Source organism: Nansenia antarctica (genome assembly GCF_963989245.1).
Source record: "Nansenia antarctica genome assembly, chromosome: 16".
NCBI classification, from domain to species: domain Eukaryota; kingdom Metazoa; phylum Chordata; class Actinopteri; order Argentiniformes; family Microstomatidae; genus Nansenia; species Nansenia antarctica.
Genome location: NC_137686.1, coordinates 16894392 through 16901824, shown reverse-complemented (window position 1 = coordinate 16901824; position 7433 = coordinate 16894392).

Genomic DNA, 7433 nt, shown 5'->3' with positions numbered 1-7433 from the left:
TGTGACATTATACATGAGAGATAGGGCTCTTACATCGCTATAACGCTGACCTCTGATTGGCTCACTGTTTGTGAACAGTTCCGTACCTCTGTAAACTCCGCACCATGTGAGTGAAGGTCGCCATGGGGATGCACTGTTTGGGCTTTCTGGACAGGTGCAGTACTTCCTGCCACGTGACCTCATCACGGGAGGTCAGCTCCATCCACATGTTCAGTATGACGTACAGGTCCCTCTCCCTGAGGTCTGCAATGAAAGCAGAGGGTTATTGTCATGACAACCGCGCCACAGATCACTATGAGCGACCAGGCGTCTGGGCATCCGGTATTTTTATTTTATTTTTAAAAACAGTTTTAAAATACTTGAAATACTTTCAAATACATTGAGCGTTTGCACCTCGGAGGCCAGGTGGGCAGGGATTAGCTTAGGGTTAGCTCTTTTGGGACTGTTGAATTGGTTCCATTGCATGCACAGAAGAGTATTTAAAAATTATTTCAAATACTATTTGAAACCCAGCTCCCGATGGGATAGGACGGGAAGGGAACGCGAGGACTGCCGGAGTGTGTGCAGCAGCGGCAAGAGGATATATGCGCTGAAAAGATTTGCGTCGTCTTGACAGTTGCAGCGTAAGGGATGAGACGGTTTTGAAGTGCTCTCTCTCTCTCTCTCTCTCACCTGTTCTGCTGAAGGTCAGTGCCGCCGCTGCCCCGACCATGTAGTCTCGTCCATACTGGGACTCCAGGCGTCTCAGGCTGCACAGGACCAGCTCACACAGAGACTGGGGAAGGGCCTGGAGACTCTCTCTGATCTGGAACGTGGACGTCATGACCTTTATTAGTATCATCATCATCATCCTCCTCCTCATCATCTCTATAATCATAATTACAATCATCATCCTCATCCTCATCAGCACCACCATCATCATCATCATCATAACTATCATGATCATCATCGTTGACACCACCATCATTATCATCATCAGCATCACCCTCACTACCATCATCATCATCATCATCATCATCATCACCACCACTATCATTGTCAATGAATGGCCAATAATCATCATCTCTCCCTCTTGTCCCACTGATCATAGTGACTAAAGCTCCAGGTCATTGTGACATGCATGACGTCAGACCTTCTCAAAGGAGGCAAAGTTCCTGAGGTCTTCACAGGCCAGGTGCAGGTAGAGTGGACTCACAGCTCCCTTCTTCATCAGGAGTGTCTGAAGCTGTAGACACACACACACACACAGACACACAGACACACAGACACACAGACACACAGACACACACACATAGACAGAGACACATACACATAGACACACACAGACACACAGACACAGAGACACACACAGACACACAGACACACAGAGACACATACACACACAGACACACACACACACAGACACACAGACACAGAGACACACACAGACACACATACAGACAGACACAGACACAGAGACACATACACACACAGAGACACATACACACACAGACACACACACAGACACAGGCACAGGCGCACACACACACACACACACACACACAGTTAAATTGACAATATCTACAATATGGGGCAATCAATACTGTTCACAACACATGGAGTAAACTCTCCACAGCAATAACCTGGTTGTTGAAAGCAGAGTCGCTGAGTTTCTTCCCATAAACATCGAGTTCCTTTTGAACGATATCCTTCCTGTCTGGCAAAGATAGAGGCCCCAGCGGCATCAGGATAGCCCCTTTCTTCTTGGCGAGGGTTTGGAGCAGGTCAGAACTGGACGTGACGCTAAGCACCAAACACACCCCCTGACAAATGAACAAATGAGTAAAGGAGTTAGACGCAATGCCTCTCTGTTTACTTTATTTCATCCGGGTTAGCCCCATTGAGATATTAATCTCTTTTTCAAGGGAGCCCTGACCCTATGTGACAGCAGCTGATGAAACTGGGAAGAAGTCAAACCAAAACACTGCAACGCAATGGATTCAGTGAGTAATCCCCACTACTAGCAGTAGTAGTGCATTGCAATGTTTTGGCTTGACTAGCGAGTGTGTCATTGATTTTCAACAACGCTGAATAAAAAAGAAAAGAATCTGAATAAAAGTCTGAACATTTTGATTGGTTGGCGACTCGTTCCCAGTTTCACCAGCTGCTGTCACATTTAGCACTTAGTCATCATGTAGAAGCTAAAGAGTTTATATTTACATATACACTGTATATACTGTTATGGACACATAACTGACAATGAAAATCGCGGTGTATGTTTCAGCTCAGTGTTTCTTACCTGTGGGAGTTGCTGTGGTATCCAATCAGAGCTCAGCTGGCCCCTAGAATCCTGCACAAGCTCCGCCCCATCAATTAGCAAGGCCAGCGGTTGGTCCCTCCTGGTGTCACTCAAATTGGAGTGGAATTCTGCCAGCAGGTCTCTATGATGAAACAGACATGGTTGAATTGGTGTTGCGATGAACTAGTTTTGACTAGTTGCATACAAGGTACTGTTAAATGTCTTTACTTTCCATTTGGAAGTACATTTGACAAGAACCTGATCAAAAGGATTCCATCACACTCACTTATAAGATGAAGGAAGAGGCGGGTTCTCCTCTTCTGCCTTTCTTCTCCTCAACCATTGGACCAGGCAGCGCAGAAGGTTCTCCACGCTGTGTGCTGATTGGCTCGCAGCAGTAGAGTAGGATATGACATGACATGTAGGGGTTTTCCGGGTCTTGTCTGGGGTTCTTAGGGCATTTGCCAGAGCAGCCTACAAGCATGGAGGAGAGCGAATGTCAAAGATCTATCATCTGTGTGTGTGTGTGTGTGTGTGTGTCCGTGTGTGTGTGTGTGTGTGTGTGTGTGTGTGTCCGTGTGTCCGTGTTAGTAGTTTACCATGAAGACAGTTTTGCCCTCTCCCGGAGCTCCCTCCAGCAGAACCAGCCCTCCCTTGAGCTGAGTCTCCTGCACCTTCCCGACTGTCCCAAACAGCACCTTGGCCCGCCCAAAGAACCGCCTCTGCAGCGCCCCCTGGTGCACCTCTTGCTCCGAGATATCGGACCCGACATCAGTCTCATCAGCTTCCTGTCGAACAGACCACTCCAGTAAGACGATGGGAGAAAAACAAAGGCTGTGTAGAATTGACGGCCTTCTCATTTGAGTGGAAGTCTCTGACCTCCACAAACTGCTTCTGCACAGCCTGCCACAGGTCCTCCAGCACTGCCTTCCCAAACTCCTCCAGGCCTTTCACATAGGGCTTCCCATCAACGACACCACCCCATTCACAGGGGTAGCTGAGAGAGGGAGGAAAGGAGTGAGGGAGGGAGAGAGAGGTACAGTACAGGTAGTGGACATGAAGGAGGAGTTTGATGAAGCCTCCTCAAGACACTGAAACAACATGACTCACTTTTCAGTGACTTTCACTCCACTCTTCCGGATTCTACTTTTCAGGCCCGACATTTTCGATTCCGCCTCCTTCGACTCGGCAGCAAAGTCGGACTTCCATGACACAGGTACAGACCTGGCAGATTAAACCACAGTGAAAGAAGTGCCCAGGCTTTTAGATCTAGAGCATCTAGTGCATACTTGGAGAATTGGGAGTGTGTATACAGGTAGCTGATCTCATTGTCTGTTAGAGGGACAAATCACAATTTCATCATATTCACATCTCATGTTCATGATCTCTAGCACCATACGAGTGTCTACATATCCTTCCTAAAGACCTCCTCATCCCCCCTAACCCCCTGTACAGTTTCTCTACTATAAATAACAATAAAAAATCATCGTCCTTCTTCTAGCATATTAAGTGCCAATGGCCCCTGGTTCTGGCACAGATGACTTTTTCTTACGACCGATGATAGACGATTCACTTGCTTGTACAAATGCACCTGTTGTAAGTCGCTTTGGAAAAAGGCGTCTGGTCAATGCCAAAACTGTAACTGTACCTGGCGAGGTCGGGGGCTCTGAAGTAGAACAACGTGCGATTCTCCATGTCTGGATACAGGGCCTGGAACTGACGAATCTCCATCTCTGTTACTGACAACCCAGACGGAGCAGAATCCAGCTGTAGAGAAGGCAACAACAAATCATTCACTTTTTGAGGGAGCAGTGGGCAGTGAGTCCACTCATATTTTTCATTTTATTGGATAGAGATAGTGAAGATAGACAGGAAAGTAAGGAGAAGACTAGGGCATGTCAGCAGGGCATGGGCCAGATTCGAACCCATGCCTGCATGGGTATAATCAGTGCACTGTAGACCGCGGTGCTAGACCACAAATCATTTACATTTGAACCATTTACCAGACACTTTTATCTAAAGCGATTTACAATTAATTGGAGATTACAGGGACAAATCCCACAAGTGCCCTTGAGTAAAGCACTTAGCCCTAAATTACTCCAGGGAGACTGTCCCGGTAATCTCTAACCGTAAGTCGCTTTGGAGCTTTTTAGCGTCTGCTAAATGGTAAAAATGTCAGAGAAGTCTGTAAAGTCTGCGAAGGCAGGCCTTACCCAGCTGTACTGTGGGAGGTCTGGTAGAGACGGACGGGAAGGCACCAGACCATATCGCTCTCCCAGAATGCCGAGCAGCATCTGGCTGCGGCACACCTCTGAGAGGCAGAGCTCCACAGTGCGGCTCGACTCCTCCTCCGTCACACCCCAGCGCAGTTCCACCTCCTGCAGGTAGAGGCAATGTGGCGCCGCGCGGCGTCTGAGCTCAGGAAACACGCTCCGCACCAGCATGTCCCTCTCTGCATGCATGTCTCTGAACGTGGAAGAGATGAACACGCGCACGCCTCGCCATCTGGGGAGACACGACGGAGAGGAGGTGCCGAGGAGAGGAGAGGAGAGGAGAGGAGCGCAGAAGAGAGGAGGGGAGGGGAGGGGAGGGGAGAGGAGAGGAGAGACGGGGGAGGTTGAGAGGAAGAGTAGGAGAAAGGAGAATAGTCGTACAAGAGTAATAATTTAGTCTTCTTGGCTGACCCCGAAAACAGCTCCATGTTGACACAACCAATCAACCCCTTCAACTGTCCACCGACTAGGGGTGGGCATCGACGATCGATAATTGATCGATAAGGATCTTGGTCGATCACAAAATAAAACATTTGGTCGATCGACCAAATGTTTTATTTTGTGATCGACCAAGATCCTTATCGATCAATTATCGATCAATTATCGATCGTCGATGCCCACCCCTAGTTTCAACTGTCCACCGACACAGTGCTAAAGAGTTCAAGAGGACACTGGTCCCAGTATAGATACCTCAAAAGACAAATCTCTTTAGATGTTTTAATCCTAAGCCAAAGATGCCACAGAGGACAAACATACCTGAGTTTTGGGCTGGGCGGTATCTGGGTGACAGCAGCAGCTGTGTCGGGGTCTTTAGCAGCACCCTGTGGAGCAGGGATGTGGTGCAGCTTGTCCATGTGCTCCACATGCTCCAGGAGTCTGGAGGAGCCTCGCTCAGCCACAAACCTGGAGACAGGATCACAGACACACCTCGAGTTGAATAACCACTTCAATAAACATATACAACGACATGTACCTGAGGTAATAATCTGGAAAGGGGGTTCAAAGATCAGTTTCACCCCACAAATCTCATCCACTTGAACCGCATTGAACAGCCGCACTACCGCTCTCTGCCAGAGGGGGAGTGAGGGGAACTCACCTGAGGATCTGCTCACTGAAGCCTGACAGCTCCACACAGTTCCTGTCTACGGGAGTTTCGTCCGTCCTGGAACTGCATCCAATAATACTATATATTATAACAATCACATTATCATAATACTACTATAATAACACAACACTATGATATATAATACTGCGCCAGTAGCTGTGGTGAGTCAGGACACAGGGAATGCTACTTCCATGATAGAAAGGTTCCAGGTACTGTACTATCAGTTAGGTCCATATATATTTGGACTCTGACAGAATTGTTGTTATTTTAGCTGTTTACCAAAACATATTCAAGTCACGGTTATATAACGACAATTATACAATGACTCTATATATATATAAAGTGCAGACTCTCAGCTTTAATTTGAGGGTATTCACATCCAAATTGGAGGAAGGGTTTAGGAACTACAGCTCTTTAAAGTGTAGCCCCCTCTTTTTCAAGGGACCAAAGGTAATTGGACAATTGACTCAAAAGCTGTTTCAGGGACAGGTGTTAAATTAAAGCAGAAAATCTGCACGTCAATTGCATCGCGATTGTTTCATTTCAAATCCATTGTGGTGGCGTATACAGAGCAAAAATTATGAAAATTGTGTCACTGTCCAAATATTTCCGGAACTACTATGTCAACAATATGCCATTTAGCTGACGCTTTTATCCAAAGTGACTTAAATTAGAGTGAGTGCATAATTATTTTCAGTATATATGGTCTCAGCGGGAATCGAACCCCAAACCTAAGCGATGTTAGTGCCACGCTCTACCAACTGAGGCTCAGAGGACCACAAAGAGGACCACTGTACTGTAGCTGGTACTGTAGCGTGTACAAAGGCCAGTAAAAAAGCAACACATACCAGCCATCAGCCAGGGAGACTTTCACGACCAGAGGGCTGCTGTTGCTTTCCTTTCTGTATCGATGAATCGCGGCATCAAAACAAGAAGAAACAACACCACGTTCAGCTAACACGACGATGGTGTCCACCTGAGAAGGGGAGGGAGGCAGTGAGGCAACTAGTCAAAGTAGTGCATCATTATTGTTGTTCCATTGTCAGAAATGTGCATCATGCCAAATACAATGGGGTCACTAAAAACAAAACGAATAATGAATCAATATACACAAAAGCCTAACCAAACACACCTTGTTTTCCTGGGACATTTTGGAGAACAAAGAGGATAGTGGTTTCATGTTGTCATTCTGAGAGAAAAGGTAGAAAACGACATGGTAAGGAAACCTTTCTAAAGAATTAGGACAAGCAGCCAATCAAAAGCCATTCTCACCCGCATCTGCTTCGTCACAGATCTCACGTTGTCCAATAGCACGTCAGAGTTGAGTTTCATCTCGCTGTATTCCGTCCATTCTAAGTAGTTTAGATGGGGGTCCTCCGCGCTGAAGGCAATCATCAGCGACAGCAACACTGCCACCTCGTTCATCTGTGTGGAATTGCACAAATTTAAAAAACACAGCATTACAGCAGCCAGTATGCATGAGTGCATGTGTGTGTGAAAGAGGGAGAGTTGAAGCAAGAGAAGGTTCTAGATGTTGGAGATGGGGGGGATGGGGGTCCTTACAGAGACTGAGAAGTCATCTTTCTCCTTCTTCTTCTTCTTTTTCTGCCCGAAATCTTCTTGTCCTCCTTCTCCTCCTTCTGTTTCTGCCTCTGGGTCGGGGGGGCAGCAGAAGTCTGGAGTCGTCCATGGACCCACGTCACGTTCACGGATTCTCTCTAAGAAGATCAAGGTGGTTCCAGGAAGGGGCGGCACGTTGAAACGACAGGAGATCTGT